The sequence below is a fragment of the Falco peregrinus genome, chromosome 2 (genome assembly GCF_023634155.1).
Source record: "Falco peregrinus isolate bFalPer1 chromosome 2, bFalPer1.pri, whole genome shotgun sequence".
NCBI classification, from domain to species: Eukaryota; Metazoa; Chordata; class Aves; order Falconiformes; family Falconidae; genus Falco; species Falco peregrinus.
In genome coordinates this window covers 3,069,530-3,088,464 of record NC_073722.1, presented here as the reverse complement: position 1 = coordinate 3,088,464, position 18,935 = coordinate 3,069,530, and the positions used below count along the sequence as shown (strand labels likewise).

Below are 18,935 nucleotides of genomic sequence, written 5' to 3'. Positions count from 1 at the left end.
GAAAGATATAAAAATGAGTTGACAGACAACCTTAGAATTGAAACACAGTTAAAGTGGTTTCTCAAAAGATGAATGGTTTGAAAGTCTACCCTGCCCTCACGGTTTAAATGCAACCTTACCATCATACATCACTGAACTAAATGTTGCAGTATGTGGTTATGACTACCACAATGTTACTAGATGAAAAGGTGCAGTAAAGGTATTCTTCATCCAATGCATTTATTCCTTCATTTTTTGAAATTATTACTGTGATCCCAGACCAAGATGAACACTTAATTCTGTTCTAAGAGATTCACCCAAACCCTCAAAACCCAGCCTGATACTAATTTACCTGTATACTCAAATGTTACCCCCAAAATTGCTAAGACTGTCACATAGTTGATACAGAAGGAAAGAACGTTGATAGAGCATAGCCATTTACGCAAATCTGCTGAATTTTTGCCCTCTTCCTTCTCTTCTCTGCTCTGTCCCCTGATTACTAGTAGCCAAGGAAATCAGTGACAATGCTAACACATACCTGAGGAATGTCTAAATGGCACACCTACTCATTCTTTAAGCAAGATATACATACACAACATATACCAGCCTTTCCTCTTGCTGGAAGGGTTCCTTTGATGAAAAGGCATTATTTTGTTAGGCTGGTGCCATGATAATGCTCCTATTAATATTTCTTTTGAAGTTTCTTTGGTCCTTTAAACTGACATACTTCAAGTACACATATGGTTGAGAAAAATAATTAAAATATAATCAAACATTACTTATCATATAGTCATAAATCATACATCACAGTTGTCTGACTGTAGTCTGAATAGGAGATAATTGCAATAATGTGGTTAATACTGAATGGCAGCTGGCTAAGTGACTCTTTATGGCAACATCTTTAGATTAAATACATGTAATCCTTAAATAATTTCCAGCCTTAGATCCTGTACATATTTACATTTACAGCTTCCAAAGTGTTCCCAGCCAGGCTAAGTATGTTTTGTATCTGGGTATGTACTTTGTAATGTTCTGTGTTACAGGACCGTAAATATTCCTGAGCCATGGGTGGCTGGCTATTTCACTATCTTCACACCTGTTTTCAACACTGAAAATTTCTTTAGGCATACTGGATATCTCAAGCAGGATAAATCGGCTGATATAGTCTTAAATGACCTGAAAACTTTTCCAGTAACAAACTATGTAATTTAGACAGCATTATAGAACTGCTACAGTTACTACATCATTCCTGGACTGCCCTGTGGGTATCAGAATTTCTGCAGTGTTATGATTTCACCCTAGGCATGCTTCCTATACCAGAGAGTCCTAGAATACAGCCTCTAGTTAACTCCTACACTTGGGAAAGTTTTGTCTTGCCATATTTGGGGCGTTATGACAAATTTATACCATTCCACACCATTTAGCCAACACAAAGTAGCAGGAAGAGGGGAGAGGTCCTTCTTTGCTGTCAGGAAGTATCTCTCTCTCTCTAAATTAGTATTTTGGATGATTGTTTCATATAGTTTGAATAGGTAGCACATGCTAGTGTTCTATAAAGGCTTATAAATCTAAAATAAAAAGTGTTGTTAAATACCTCAAAAAAACCAAGCAAACAAAAAACCCCTCAAATCCCAAACACCTGCACGTGTGTGTGTGTGTGTGGTTATGCTTAAAAAAGACAAAAAAAAAAAAAAAAAGGAAACCCCTTAGTCAACACAGATTTTTGAAACAAGTTTCTTTGCACCAAGGAACTGCTTTCCCCATGTGGTCACTCACCAATATTTATAAAGGAAGGTCACTTTGAATACCACCAGCAGATGAAAAAACAGGAGGGAAGGAGGGTTTTTCTGTCTTCACTGAGCTGGCTGATTCTGCCAAAGTGATAGCCGATATTGACATTACTCAAGGGAAAGGTTGTCGTAGTCTCACAGTCCCAGCTCTACTGCAGAAACAAAACAAAAACAGAATGAAAAAATATGTGTATACTTTTCAAACAAAAGTAATGCTGAAACATTAAAACTCCAATGTCTAGAATATAAATAGCACTTTAATCTTGGCTTTGAAACAGTTACCTCAAATCTACTTTAAAAATGATTTGAAAAGACCACTAAGAAATTGAATATCCTCCTGTAAAATTAATCAATCACTTTGAGGGTTTAGTGGAAAGAAATGGCCATAAACATGTTATGTACTCAGCTGGTGGTAGAAGGCAGACAGAAATTACAATTCTGTTAAAAATAAGGAAAAGCTGAGATTTGAAGTGAACATTGCAGAATACATGGCAGGGAATAACAAGAAATTTTATAGGTGAACACAGCTATAGGTGAACGTGGCCCATAGAAAACTAAAGGGAAAGGTGAAGGATTAATGAAGGATTCCTACTTATGTATTTATTTATTTCATTTTCCTAGCATCTGTGTGAATTATTACCTATATGGCTGATACATCCTAAAAGAAAAAACTGTGATGAATAAATAAACAGCTCTAGAAATCTTCAATAGGGTCCTTTACCTTGCAGGGAATATTATCATTGGCTTTTGATACAATTTCTGCTGCAGGGAAAGACTTTCAAAGCTCAGAATGCTGAAGTATTGCCAGGCACTCAAAGACCCCCTGCTGTGCACGTCAAACTAAGAAATCTCTCTGAACTTGTCGAATTAAAAGTCTTCTCTTTCTCTCTGCAACCTCTGCATGAGCTGGGAAGCTCTGTCCTCATTTTTTTTAGGCCTTCCATGATAAACAAATGGAGCCTGAAGCATCTTTATTCTTTTCAGGCACATAATTAAAATTCTTTAAAAAATGTAATTGAAGGCAATGAATTTCAAAAGAAGGTTCTAGTTAACAACGACACTAGAACAGTTTCAGTAGGCCATATTGCTTTACCATTCAATTTTGTTTCAAAGGTAAAAGCGAAACAGCTTGTTAAGATCCTGGGTGTCTTTTTTAATTTATTTATTTTGTTTGTACATCAAGAGGTTGCTCCAAACTTAAACATCTCAGCAGGATTTATGCTTTCTGGAATGTCATAAGACTTAATTACAGAAACAGCAAAAAGGAGTATACTACTAAAATATGAACAAAGCAGAAAGTATACTTAGTTTCTCAAAATCATTATTTATATAGCCCCTAAAAAATTAAAGTATTTATTGAAGAATTTGTATTTTCTTGGCAAGCTTCTTTCTTTTATCCAAATCACTGTAAAACTGCAAATTTTTTTGAATCTAATGATGCATAGAATGCTGATTTTCTTTGATCACTATTGCTGTAAACCATTGTAATGATTACTTCTAATAGTTATTTTTGATATTGCCAAGGAATGAGCAAGTGTGAATATAATGAATAATTTCAAATTAATATAAAAGGAATGATAAACTCTCTCTCTGGATTTGAATACCAGGGATTATCACACAACATTAACTAAAGGGCAGTAGAAGACAAGACAGTGTTTCAGAAAGTCATCTCCAAGGTGGCTTCCTAGAGAGCTCAAAATCTAAACCAAATATTTTTGTATATCTCTTTTAGGATAACGTTCACCATCCCTCTTTATTGAAAGCAAAAAGCTTCAGTTTTCACCTGTTTTTTCCCATGCTGTGTTCTTAAACTGGTACTTCTGGCTATAAATGACCGTATCAAATGTACTTTTTTTAGGGTTTTTCCCTAGAGAGACCGGATATTGAGATGGTTTAAGGAAAGTTATTTATGACTCTTGCAGCATTAAAAAAAGAAAGGTGTAGCAAGGCAGCACTACTCCCAGAACTTCTGGGTAGCACTCTACTTCTGATAGTTACAATGCCTCTGGGAGACCTGAGACAACGTAGCTAACATTGCTGCTTTTCATTCTTGGGCAGGGAGAGCGCAGTGTGTGTTCTGCAGCAGGTCAACAATTGCTGTCATGGGTAGAGAGGTAGAAAGACTTGGCACCACTGGAAAAGGCAATGCCAAAGTAGATCTAGTAAGAGCAAAGCAAGGCTCTGATTACACTATCAAGTCATAGATCTGCAACTCAGGCATTATTTCTTTCTTAGGTTCTTTCTTTTTTTTTTCCTTCTTTTTTCTTTTTCTTTTTTCTTTTTTTTTTTTTTTTTGTTTTGTTTTTGGTTTTTTGGCCTTCAAAGTTAAAATTTGTACAGTACAGGGCACAGCCCGTTCCAGAGGCCATACTGAACAGGTAATACAGAGAACAGTGCACCAGGTTTGGCACTTTGGCACAAGAACAGCAGAACCAAAACCTACATCATATGTTCCTACCAGTGTGTTGCTTTCCAGGGTGCAGTCTACCATTAAAACCAACCAAAAGAATGAAGCAGTCCCCACTATACCTTCTATACCCCTGTATCCTTACTGGGAAAAAATGAACTCTTCTTAGTCTTCCCCTCAGACATACTAGGGTGATTTATGAAAGCATATTTATCATCTTTGTTTTTAATTGTGTCTCTTAATGTGCCATGAAATCAACAAAAACCATAAGCATAATCAACAAAAAACATGAATCAACAAACCCCCATAAAATAAATGTAGGCAAATGAGTATTTTCAAACTTAATTTCTGCTATAAAACTGAAATAATGAGAGCACTGGATTATAAAAAGTAACTTGTCTTTCACAATACTTTGCCCTGTAGAATGTGAAGGACATTGGACGAAAAACTGTAACAAAGAGACTACATCTGATATTTTAAGAAAAAAACAGTGTGGCCCAGCATGAGTATTTAAAGTCTGTTTGCAGAATGAGTAAAGGTTTCTTTAAGTTCACTGAGCGCTCACTGCAAAGTTTAGGGAAGATCAGTAGCTTAGAAAAAAAGAGGCTACTGAAATATGAGTCACATCTATGAACAAAAGTGATCAAAGTCTACTTGGCTGCCAGAGTGTCTTCAGTTTATTCCACTGCAGTACACATCTTACTTGATTGAAAGGTGTGCGGATATAAGGCACCCAGGTCTCTGTCTACTGTCACTGGGCCTGAAATTCTCATTTGTCATGTCTGACTTCCTTTATTGATTTCTTTTTCCTAAGCAGCAGCAGCTGAAATAATTTCTATAACATTTGAGAACACATTTACAATATGATAAATTCAGATTAATTCCCCTCTCCCCTCCAACCTAAAATTATTTTAAGAGCTGTAATAAATTAAAAATTATCCAATGTCTGTTTCCACTCATATGCTGATACTATGACAGTTATACAGCCATATTGCACATTCTTACATATCTTGAGGATCTCAGACACCTTTTTTTCTTGGCAGAGAAAAAATAAATAAATCTCTTTTTGCACCATTGTCACGTAAGAGGTTAATGCAAGTAATTTATTGCATCAAAAGACACTTACTGCTTATAAACACCTACATCTTATATGCCATAAAACGAATATCTAACTTGGCTAGAAAATTAGGATACCTATACTAAAACTCTCCAAGGTGTAGTTTTGATCCAGTAGTTCAACGTTCTGTAGACAAAACTGTTGGCAGATGTTGCCTCAATTATTTGATATAAGGTACTGCTATTTCAGAAGATGGCAGAAGAGGGAGTAAGCGAATGTAAACCCAAATTATGAGTTCAATGAGAAGTATAACAGCAAGGCATAATATCTCAGCTGCTCGCTCTCTTTTCCAAAATAGCCTGATTTCCATTTCCTAAGATATATACTGTACAAAGTTAGCGTACATCAGAATTCTAAAATTTTGGTGACTGAAATGTTCCTCCTTAATATTCCTGTGTCTAGAGTATTTAGATTAATACAGATTCATGGCTTTTTCACGCACTGTTAGGTTCTATATTCTGTAATTACAACAAACCATGACATTAAATGATAGATTTAAATCAGAGATTAAACCAGAACCATGGGGGGACAGAGGAAGGAACCCCTTAGTGAAGTTTGCTACCATATGACAAGCTGTGTAGATTCAATTAAAACATTAAAAAGATATGCTTAACCTTATAAACAGTTCAATTACTCACATCAGTACCAAATTTAGTGTTCCATATGGGGTAGTAATCACAAAATAAAAAATGTTTCAAGAACTATTTCACATTGCTTTTTCTCCCCTCCAACCCCCCCCCTTGGAGGTAGGCACTATGATCCTCCCCCCAAACATGAAATATTAGAAATTATCTGAAGTACTCAAAAGTTTTGCTTTACCATTTATCTGAATTGAGATATTAGCAGATGGCAATGAGGACAATAGAGAATCAGTAAAATAGACCCTTGTTTAATTATCATGCACTTAATCCAGCTATTAGGCCTAATGTCTTAGAAACAAGATTAGAGTAGGAAAGGAAAAAAATACTTTTCTTGTTATTCTGTCAGGATGTAAAAGTACAATATTGAAAGTAACTACTAATGATATGAATAAAATCTGAGTGAAATCTTTCTGATGATTTTTTAGAGGATCCCATAAGTGAGCATACCATCATGAGCAGGTGCATATTATAGAGTACAGAAAGTCTGATGCCCTTTTTGCCACAAAAGGGAAGAAAGGAATTGATAACACTTGACAGAAGAAGGTAAGCCTGTGTCAAAGTAACTCATTTCCATAATATTGTGCTGTATTTGCTGCTTTCTTTGGGTTGCTATTCTCTCTTGAATACACTAATACTTCCTTATCACCTGTATTAGAGCTATGCGGCCCCTCATTCCTCCTATTGCTAAATTTCTTTGCTCCATGTTTTGCTAAAATCCATGTATTCTACATTGTCTCATTCTGCACTGTTCCTGAAAGCTAACAGCTGTCAGATCCTTGCAGGGCTTTGACAATAACTAGCGCTTCTGTTGAGGCAAAAGCAGCCTGTATCACTTCAGTGACGGGAACGGTACTCTGGGTGTGAAAGCAGAGTAGCCTGACAGGTAAGTCTCTGCTGCATTTGTCAGGAAGAAAATCTACTTTGTTAATAAATAATTTCCAGCTCTTCGTAATGTTAGATGATAGGATTATTTATTATACTTAAAATATTGTCAGTCTGTTGGGACAGAAAACCTTCAAAAAGGGTGAAGAAAAACAAAGAGTTATTTTTTTTTAAGAAAAACACCAAAAAAGGTGTTGTGCTGCACCTGAGATGGCGAACGGGGTGAGAACGGCCCCTTCCCATGTCACCTGCAGGATTTTCAAGGGTTTTTCTGTATGAGGCCCAATTAGCTCAGGCGGCACCTTACAGGGAAGCTGAAATCTACCCTTTTGATATAAATGTTCTTCAAATGATAAAAATCAATAGTGAAAGGTTCTCACACACTGAGTCTCTACGCTGTTATTAATTCTCATAGTCACAATATGGCAAAATGGAAAAACAGCTTACAGAGAAGGAATATACAGACACGTCAAATATATTACATATATTTTTTTGTTTGTTCTCTTTAATAAATATTAGCAACCAGTGTAGTTTTTGAAGTTCATGATTTCTTTATCTTTTTCCCTGGATATATTCTGATACTTTTGAAGTCAATTTAGAAGGTTTTTGAAACAAAATGCTCTGGCAGCTTCCTCCTTACACAGTTCAGTGTAAGCCACTGATGGCACAGAGTGCGTCTGTCAGATTCAGTGCTGAAGAACAGAACAGGGAACCAACATAGTTATGATAAGCAAACACTTTATACCAGGACAGAAATTTATGTTGTTGATTATTGCATAGTGTTAGAATGCTATGTTACAAGTTCATGTAAACACAGCCACAATAAAAAAAAATTGAATTCTGAAATATCTTTGCAGACAGAATTAAGTTTGAAGGAAATTTAGAGAAAATGAAACACCTTTTGAAATGATCACATTATATACCGTAATGCTAATATTTGTATTCAATAATACATCAGCATAAAGAACTGCTGTATGTGGTAAATTAAAGCTTGTAATATTTTACATTTGAATTCAGAATTTGTGAAGTTCTTATTTTCAATTAACGTAACATGGATAGCTCATACAGTGTTTTTAGTGATACAATTTCTTAAAGCAGTGTCATTGTAATCTCTTACTTTACAGAAGTTGGATGTCAGTTCCTAAAAATAAGTATTTTCACGTTACCTGGAGTTACTACACTGTAAGTATTCTCATTTCTTGAATTCCTAGAGTCATTAATTTAAGCAAATGCCAGCTATTTAGAAACTTCCTTAAAAAAACTTGTTAGCCCCAGAGAATCAACAAAGAAAAAAATTCATATATACTAATCTTGACTTGCTGTATAACGCAACAATGACATCTATACACTTTCTCTCTTTTTTTGAGAATGGCAAGTTTAATACCTTAGATCTTTTAAACTCATAGGATATATATTGGTAATATTATCTCCTGTACAATTAGGTTTCTTAAAATTTGTTTCTTTTATCTCTCTGGATACTCTTTTTGATTTCAAACCAACATCTTCATTTTCTAGTGAAAGAGAATTTCTGAACCTTGAAAATAAGTTTTAAGTTCCACCTGTGGAGTAAATGCAGAGCATAACTATGTCTTTGTAACTGCTCATCAAAACTCTGCAATTCCATTATATTATTTAGGGGCTTGGCATGACAGAACAGATTTTACTTTAAATGAGCTGCTTAGACACTGAAGGTTAGACTGGCTGCAGTACGGGTGGATTAGTTACAAGCACAAGTTGAAACTGATCACAGCACAAGGTAAATACAGTTTGTCTTACCACTTCTACTGTCCCGTATGAATTTTGTCTACATCTAAACACACACAACATTGGTTAGCATGAGTATGTTTCACTGAGAGCGTGCTTGCCATTTCATGAAACAACTTATTTGCTATATCAATGCAATAACGAAGAATCCTCTTGCGATTTAAATGACTTTCAATGTACCAATTGGGGTGGTTTGTTCCCACGTATTTTTTAATTCATTAGCATCTCTAGGGTTCCAAAAAAAGATTCAAGATGACAATATTAAGCTGTTATTCACATAAAGAAAATTACTTGTCAGTATTTTTACTAATCATTTTAATTTTTGATATTATTTCCATAATATAACTTGCTCAGGTTCACATATGGTAGAGATGCTCATGGGCATTATTTTGGCATTCATTTTGTTTTCATTTCAGTTTGCCATTTTGTTTTAGGTATGCATATGCTCAGTTTTCTGGCAGTAAGTATAATCTATTGACATGTTATAAATGTAATATGCTTGTCATAACTGCATGCTGTGCTCTATGTGATAACTGGAAAACAAACATCCTACAGTGAGGTATTTAGTCAAAACTTTCTTGTAAGGTTTGGAGAGTTCTGTGACCTGTGATGAATGGAATCAGACTGGACGTTCAATAGAGCCTTCCGGACTCAGTGTGCATTGCACAGGTAACAGTGAGTGTGAGGACTACCCTCAGAACCTCAGCTCAGCTTCTGCCACACATTCCTGTGATTTGCATGTTGTTTTTATGCAAATTCCACTCCTTCAAAATACTTTCTATTCTATAAATTGTACAAAACCTGAAATAACTTTCTAAATAAAGCATATTAAATCTAAGTACAATTCATCAGATCTTTATGATTATGAACTACAGTACTTACTTTTGTTTTTCTGAAATCAGCAGATGTACTAGGGATCATGAAACAAAAACATTGAGAAGCTACTTGTGTGAACAGTAATTCAGTATGTACCTCCATAACTGTAACATATTAAGAAATCTGCTATATTTTTTCCTATGGTATTAGGATAAAATTATGGAATAAACAAGACCTTAGCGAATATTGAAGCAAAGAAGATTTAAAGACTTGGTAAAAGAAAAAAGAAAAAAAAAAAAAAAAGACATTTTCATAGACTATGTGATGGCAATCTGATAGTTTTAAAGTAAGCTAAATAGTTGGTTTTTTTAAAAAAAATGTGCTAATTTGAATTACCTGTATCTTGTTAAAGCATTTCGCATTGGCTCCACAGGACATTAAGAAGAAGATGTGAGTGCAGAGATGAATTATGATATAGAGAAGAATCTGACTAGAGTCTGAAGGAAAATTTGTTTCTTTTTGTTTTTTAATTTTTAAATTAGGTTGATCTTATATAATACCTTAATGAGTAAGGTAAAATCCAACATACCAGTGAAGGTTGATGACAAGATTTTCCTGAAATTTACCTAGATCCTGAAATTTTCAAGTGATTGTCAAGAAGTCGATTGTGTAAGATGTAATGTGTGTCATTCTATTCCAAGAGCAGACCAAAGAGAAGGTAATTTTAAATCCAACTAGTACATAGTCTCTTCCTCATTCTAGTGAGTAAATACTTTGCACTAGCAGATTACATGACCATTTTTTCAGCTTCATAAGTCATGGAAAGGCTATTAGGAGGAAAGGGCATCAAAGAGGATAGACTAGGATCCTAAGAAACCTGCTGTCAATTGTCCACATTTCTTAATTTTACTTTACTTAAGAAACTATTGCAATTTATTATTTTATACAATATAAAGGTAAACAAACCTCACTAGTAATTAATCTCTGTGAACTACGGAAAACTGGAATAATTTACTTATTCCAAAATAACAGCATTAAAATGTTGTCAGAATCTATTCTTTGCTCATTTTCCATCTTCATCTCACCATGCTAAACCTCTAAAGCCACATAAAGCCAGAAAACCACTTCCTTACTCTGAACTACTGGAATTAGAACCTGTGATTATCAGTCTCTCTAATACACTGTCCTGTTTCCTCAGTCCAGTTCTTATTATGGGATCCAGAATCAAAAGAATACAAAGCAGGATTTTAGGACTATCATGTTCAGTCACTTGCTTCTACAGATATCAAATCCCTTTCCTAAACTTCCATTTAAGAGAAATTAGGGTGTTGCTTTTGGGGGTTTGGTTTGCTTTGGGTTTTTTTTTTCCTTCTGATTAGTTTGACCGCTGCTCCAGGAAGACCGATGCTTTCCATTGTAAACTAGGTAGTATGAAAGTACTGATAGTTACTGAGACTTATTTGCCTAGGAAAGCATACCTGGGTAAAGTCAGACCATGACCCTAATCTGGTGACCGTGTTAACAGGCAGGGAACAGTCAGGACTATACTCAGTTACTGATTATAAAACTATTATCTGAACTTCAATATTTCATCCCTGTACATGTTCATAATATCTGAGATGGAATTCCAGAGTCCCCAGTCTGCTACGTCTCTGGTGGCTCACTGTCGTGGGTTTTTCCCGGGACTTCAGACTGTATGGACACAAAAGAATGAATTCTTCAAATATTTTTCAGAGTTAAATGCCCATTGTGATTTTAATTGTTGGGTCTAATAATCTGAAATGTTTATAAGATTATGCAAAACCTAATACATATATCAAAGGTTAGTTTAAAATGTTTTATGTGTATTCTTGAAAACAGAAACCTGAAGGTAGCGAGGGTTCTCACTGAGGGTTTAGTATTGTTATTTCTCATGCTTCATAACTGCATGGGACTACAAATGCTCCAAGCTAAGGAATCAATATGCTAGTGATGCTAATTCAGATAAATAGCTATTATTCCAATGGCAAAATATCAGTAAAGTGTCCTAATATGCATTAATCTCCAGCTGGGAAAATATGCACTGGTTTTAGAGAGGAAGAGTGATTAGTTAGTACCACCTCTGTGGCAGTAATTATATGTAGACTATAAGGAAATAATAATTAAAAGTACACCTGAAATATTCTACTGAGCCATGTCTAGAGAGCAGGTCATTTTATGTAAAACTCCAAATGACTATTTGGATCTATACATGTAGAGTTTTTCATTCATATTCCCCAGCACTTTCTGAAAAACAATGCAAACCCCATGTGAACAAACGACTGCAAATACATTCTGTAGTCATCTTTGTTGTACTGTAGATAGTATAAAATATTTATAGTACTATTTGTTTTTGTCTTAGTTGAAAAAATAATTAGTTATGTATAGCTCAGGAGCCTAGAAGAACTAGGCTTGATAAAAAATAAATGATTTCTGACTAGAAATACCTCATACTTGAAGTATTTGAATTAGAAAGCAGCACAGCTGCTACATGATGTCATTAGCCTTTTGATACTGATTTACTTAAAGTTAAATATTTCAGTTATAATACCTGAGTGATAGCACTACCGCTACTTACTCTAAATGTCAGAGCAACTCCACGGTGGTATAAATAATAAGTATTCATCCACTTACTATATGCACGTAATGTAAGCATATGAGAAATTTCAGTCCCTGAACACAGAACAGAACAACTCTGTGAATTATTTACAGAATACAAAGACGTTTTAGTAACTACAGAGATAGTAGTATCCTTAATTAACTCATATTGTTCTTTTCATTCAAGAATTTCATGGCTCCATTGATAATAGGGTTATGTTGCAGAACACTTACACTGTGATCATTAACTTCTAAAAGAAAAAAATGGGGCATTCACACTACCTGTAAAAAACTACTACCAAAAAATACTCAGTTTTTTTCTACTTTCCTTTCTAAGTGTTGAAAGCATTTTGATATTGCCATTAACTGGGTGAACCAAAAGTAAGCACTTCTAAAAGCTACAGGTATCAAAATAAAGCCACCATAAAAACGCTGAAGAATCTATAATACCAATTTAGATCATTATTCATTGAATTACTCAGGGCTTGTCTACACGACGTAACAGACTGCTTGCTGTGTTCAAGCTTCCAAAGTCAGCTCTCCAAGAGCTGGTACACCGACATGGCAGAGTGCATGCTCACTGTAGTCATCAGCTTTCATTTCCCATCATTTTAACCTAGCGCTGTACAGAGGCCAATCAGTGTGGGCTCTTAGCGAAGGAAATTCCCCGTAATAGGGCTGCAGTCCATCACTGCAGCTATACTGCTTCAGGCTCCAGAAGCAGATCCTTGTAGCGCTAAGGCTCTGCGCAGTGTTCCATGTACCCTATGTCTTTGTCTCCACACCAAACCCAAAATTCTTGAAAGAGCTTAGTCACACTGAAAGCAAGTGCAATTCAAACTACTAAACAACTTTGTCAACCTCAAAGATTTTTGCCAGGATATAATGGCCGTGTTTTTTTACTAAGAAAACGCTTATATTTAGGCAGCTAGCTAGGTGTCCTAAGACTAGAAACTGCACCCCATCTTTCAGCAGCTTATAACTATTATTGACAGGTAATCTTCCTACATTTAAAATTGTTTTGTTGTTAAAACACTAAATCATAATAGTTGCATTAATCTGAGCTGATTTATTCCCTTTCAAAAAAGTGCAAAGGAGAAATTGCTAACTCTCAGATAAACGTTCTCATTAACCCCAGCAATATCCAATGGAAGAGGTCATTACATGTGATAAGAAATTACTGAAAAATTACAAGTTTTGAACCAAAAAATGAGCCACTAATTTTCAACATCTGTTCTTTTGACTAACATGTATTTGAAGACTAACACCTCATTATTAAACTGACTATAAAGTGTATTTTAAAGTAGTCTGTGCTGGTTTAAATTGTCTTTCCTGAATTAGAGACAGCTGAAAGATGATATCCCTTCCTATTCAGGATCCAACAGTAGGGATTATTAAAAAAAAAATATTTCAACACAAAGTGTTATATTTTTGAAACACTCTGTTCAGCCGCTGCTTACACACAGAGCTCTAACTGAGATCAGTGGTAGTTTTGAATGAGCTCAATTGAGCTTTTATTTATTTATTTATTTATTATAGCCAATGCAAGAATCAGAGACCATGGTTCAAGTATTCCAATACTTTAATGTCACAAATAATAAATAATAGCAAGTACATAAACCTATATATGCTAGAGCCGTAATATTCTACTGTTTTATTTTCTTCATGCCTTGCATTTTAGCTACTAACTACCTGATATCCCTGTCTCCATTTCATAGCTGATGTTGAAATGTCTTTCGATACAATTTCAGGCCAAGAAAATCCTTCCTAAACTAGTAATACATGCTTGTCTTTTTCAGAGAAAGAAAAAAAAGTAGAAAACAAGACAGCGAAAAAAGACTGCTAGATAGCCACATATGTAAGTAAACTAAAAGTATGTCTAATAACTACAGCTCTGATTTTGAAGGTAGAAAAGTTCCTTGTTCAATTGAGGCATATATCTATGTTAGAAATGTTTCCTTTTGCTGAAGGTTTTACAATTAAAAAATCACTTGCAAGAAAACATCCTTTTCCTCTATGACGTGTGTGCACTTAAATGGTCAGATTCATCACAGTATTTTATTTCAGCACATACAGAACTGAATCCAATTTTAATCAAAGATTTTTAAAGACAGTTTTACAGAAGTGTATACTGTATCTGTGCTTAGACAGTTTGAGGCTCAGAACATTGCAATGTCTCAATCTGTCTCATAAATTTTATATTAATTTTTGCTTCTCCTGGCAGCTTGAATATACATCATAGGCCTCAACCAAAGAAGAAATTGGCACAGTGTACTATTTCAATGTAATGGGTAGCTTATAAGTTATCAAGGTGCACTGTTAAGAACAAATTATAGAAAAAAAATTCTGAAAATACAGAAAAAAGTCTCTATAATCTATTCCACATAATGATAAAGTTGAATTTCATACCATACATACAGCTGAATTTTTCTGTAGGTCATTCAAATGTACATTTCTATAATTAGGCAAAACCTGCAAAATTTATATTAATATTCTTAATTTTATACAGTTGATTGAACTATGTTTTGTGGATTTTAGATTTTACATAATAGCCATGAAAACTATTTTCTTATTTTAATAAAATAAGTAATCGATGCATAGAAGCTTTATAATATTCTATGTCCTTAAACTTGAATGAAGAATGAGAAACTGTTTACATACATTGAATCAGGACAATTATAACCTAGTTCAGAATGAAAGCTCAGTATTTGGGAGACAAATGTAAGTAAGATACAAATAAAGAATTATTTCCAGAAATTAAGAAAAAAAATGAATAATCTGTGCATGCAAGACCATTCAGACCCTCTTAAACATGCTGTGGACACTAATTATGAAATTACAATAGAACATTGTAAATTATTCAGCCAGCTACATATATAACTATTTCTTGTATGAAAAAAAGCAAAAACTTATTTTCTAGTGTTTTCAGAAGATGAGAATTTTCAAACTATCTCTTGAGTTTTGTTTAGTAAATATGGTGCTGTATCACACACATTTAATATGCAATAGATGGGTGCAGAATCACTTCTCATGGCTTCATAAGGTGTTTAAGGAATGAACTCACAGTTTACTCACTGACTGAGATCAGCCATGAGTTCTTTCAGCAAATATAAAAGCATTTGTAACCATGTTACCACATCAGGTATTGGGATTCTTCCCCCCCCTTATTGATGAACTGGGATTTAAAAAATAAACCAAGCAATCTTTTCCTATAAGTGGGAATTAACCTAAGAATGCGATCCATGAGATTTAGGAGAACTTTCATAATTTTCTATTACAAGATTATAAAAATTATCAGATAACAATTAAAAAATACTCCGTGTACCTAGCATATGGTACATGACCCCTAAGGGCAACAAACACAAGCATATATTTCAAATGTAAGATATTCCCTTTCATACAAAATCTTCAGATTGCAGTAATTTCATATAATCTATCACCTCTGTCAAAGTCTTCTCTGGATTTCTAACCTCTTCAACTTACTCTTTTTACTACAGACTGTGTGATTTGTGAGTACTGATAGCTAGAGGACAGCTGTGAGATTAGCAACGTAACCTGTCCCACATCACCTCAGGAGCAGTTTCTTCCAAAATATACAGTTGCACTGAAATGGAATCAAAACACATTCCAACATGTACTTTTAAACTTAAATTCCTTATTCACTAAGGTAAACACAGACAGACATGCAACAGCTCTAATGACCTTTTCCTAAAATTTAAACATATATAAAAGTTATTAAATTCACTATTTTAGTATTATCATTTACTCTGAATGCAATTTATGAAATACATTCCTAAATACTATCACATAATATTTTAAACTAAAAATACATGCATTTTTCTAATAGTGAATGACATTAATCTTTAAATACATCATTAGATTTAAAACAGTTATGTAGAAGAAATATAAAATGTTCTGAAAAGCTTTATGAGAGCCATGGAAGCGGTAAATCTAAAAAGTGATAAACCATGATATTGCATGTGCTTTCCAAACATGATATCAAGTTTAAAAGTCAGAAAACTATAAAACAAAATACAAAAATATCTTTTTACAAGTAGGTGAGAAATGGTCTTTTTTAAGCAAAAGGTGAATTTCTAAGGGTAATTACAAAATAAATTTTACACCCAACTTATATTTTTATATGTATTTTGTCTATGGATAGAAATATACACAGATTTATTTATAGACACATGTAAAATTCCAATAATTCTTTTGAATATAACTCTTTACTCAAAACTCAGCCCAGCTTGAGTGATCCTGCCATAGTTCTTGATGATAAATACGACAGTGCCTGTGCATCTGGATTTTAGCGATGCAGTACAGTTAAGAAAGAGAAATGTCTCTGTTGTCTTCCTCATGTCTAGAACCAGTTCAAAATTATCCAAATTATCTCTTTTATTCTCGGCAGAATATGGTTTCAAAAAAAAAAAATCTTTCACAGGAGATCAATATTTTGAGTAATTTCCTTTAATCCTTATTAGATGTGAATGCAATCAAGGTGAAATCTTTGCGGAAGGAATGGATCCAAATCAGAATGTCATATTGGGCAAGAACTAGAGACCCAAGCAATAAAGGGAACCTTGTGGTTGGTGTGTACTGCAGGCCACCCTATACTAATGAAACCTTCTCACTTCCAGTTACAGGAGGCATTGCACTTGCAGGCTTTTGCCTTGCTAGGGGACTCCAACCACTCCGTCATCTGCTGGAAAAGTAGCACAGCAAGTTTTAGGCAATCCAGGGGACTCCTGGAATGCATTGAGGATAACTTCTTAAACCACGTAATAGACAGCGCTACCAGAGGGGATTCAACACTGGACCTGTTGGTCATGAACACAAGTGTGCTAATTCGTAATGTCAAGATTGGAGGCAGCCTGGCTGAGGTGGTGGAGTTCTCAATCCTGAGGGACATGGGTCAGGCGAAGAGTAAAGTTAGGGCCCTGATTTTTAGGAAAGCAAACCTCCACCTCTTCAAGGAATTACTCAATAGGACTCCCTGCTCATTGCAGTGGGGTTGGACTAGATGACCTTTAAAGGTCCCTTCAAACTCAAACTATTCTATGACTCTACAATTTGTCGAACACTTAAAAGTTAGTCTTTATGGCCTCAGCCACCATCATATGCTATTTGAAATTCAGATGCACAGCTAGATCACTGCTCCAGACTTTAGGAGAGCTGATTCTGGCCTCTTCAGACATCTGCTTGGTAGAGTACCATGGGAAAAAGCCCTGGAGGGAAGAGGGGCCCAAGAAGCTGGCTAATATTCAAGGATCACCTCCTCCAAGCTCAGGAGTGATGCATCCCAGCAGAGAAGAAGTCAGGCAGAAACTCCAGGAGGCCTGCATGGATGAACAAGGACATCCTGGACAAACGCAAACACAAAAAGGAAGCCTCCGGAGGGTGGAAGCAAGGACCGGTAGCCTGGGAGGCATGCAGAGAAATTGACCGATCAGCCAGGGATCAGGTTAGGAAAGCTAAAGCCCTGATAGAATTAAATCTGGCCAGGGATGTCAAGGGCAAGAAGAAAAGCTTCTATAGGTACGTCAGTGATAAAAGCAAGGGAAAATGTGGTCCCTTTCTGGAAGGAAATGGCAGACCTGGTTACCTGCGACATGGAGAAGGCTGAGATAATCAATACGTTTTTTGCCTCAGTCTTCACTTGCAACTGCTCCAGCCGCCCTGCCCAAGTTGCAGAAGGCAAAGGCAGGAACTGGGAAAATGAAGAGCCACCCAGTATAGGAGAAGATCACGTCCAAGACCATTTAAGAAACTTGAAGATGCACAAGTCCATGGGACGTGATGAGATGCATCTGTGGGTCCTGAGGGAACTGCCAGATGAAGTGGCTAAGTCACTGTCCACCATATCTGAGAAGTTGTGGCAGTCCAGTGAAGTTCCCATGGGCTGGAAAAGGGGAGATGTAACCCCCATTTTTAAAAATGGGAAAAAAGCAAGACCTGGGAAACTACAGGCCAGTCAGTCTCACCTCTGTGCCTGGTAAGACCATGGAGCAGATCCTTCTGGAAACTATGCTAAGGTACATGGAAAATAAGGAGGTGACTGGTGATAGCCGAATGGCTTCACTAAGGGCAAATCATGCCTGACAAATTTGGTGGCCTCCTATGACAAGGTTACATCATTGACGAATGAGGGAATAACAACTGACATCATCTACCTGGACTTGTGCAAAGCTTTTGACAGTGTCCCACACGACATCCTTGTCTCTAAACAAGAGAGACATGGATCTGATGGATGAACCACTCTGTGGATAAGGAATTGGCTTGATGGTCGTACTTAAAGAGTTGCGGTCAACAGCTTGATGTCCAAACGGAGACCAGTGACAAGTGGCATTCCTCAGGGGTTGCTGTTGGGACCAGCACTGTTTTAACATCTTTGTCAGTGACATGGACAGTAGGAATGAGTGCACTCTCATCAAGTTTGCCAATGACACCAAACTGAGTGGTATGGTCGACATGCTGGAGGGAAGGGATGCCATCCCCATGGATGTTGACAGGCTTGAAAGGTGAGTCCATGTGAATCTCAAGTGCAAAGTCCTGCATGTGGTCTGGGGCAATCCCAAGCACAAATACAGGCTGGGAAGAGAATGAATTAAGACCAGTCTTGAAGATAAAGAATTGGGGGTGTTGGTGGACAAGAAGCTCAACATGACCTGAAAGCAAACTGAATCCTGGGCCGCATCAAAAGAAGCATGACCAGCAGGAGAAGGGAGGTGATTCTGCCCCTTTACTCTGCTCTTGTGAGACCCCACCTGGAGCAGTGTGTCCAGGTCTGAAGCTCTCAGCACAGGAAAGACATGGACCTGTTGGAGTGGGTCCAGAGGAGGGCCACAGAAACGGTCAAAGGGCTGGAGCACTTCTCCTGTGAAGACAGGCTGAGAGAGTTGGGGTTGTTTAGCCTGGAGAGGAGA

The 18,935-nt window shown here is 36.0% G+C and overlaps 1 long non-coding RNA gene across 2 annotated transcripts in view; it reads right to left on the bottom strand.

Moving 5' to 3' along the window:
- The window catches only part of LOC114010315 (uncharacterized), a 631,839-nt gene that overhangs the window by 90,243 nt on the left and 522,661 nt on the right, over positions 1–18,935 (bottom strand). For both annotated transcript variants that reach the window (XR_008745520.1, XR_008745521.1), the window contains one exon: positions 1,756–1,921. This is a non-coding gene — a long non-coding RNA (uncharacterized LOC114010315). The remainder of the gene's footprint in view (positions 1–1,755; positions 1,922–18,935) is intronic.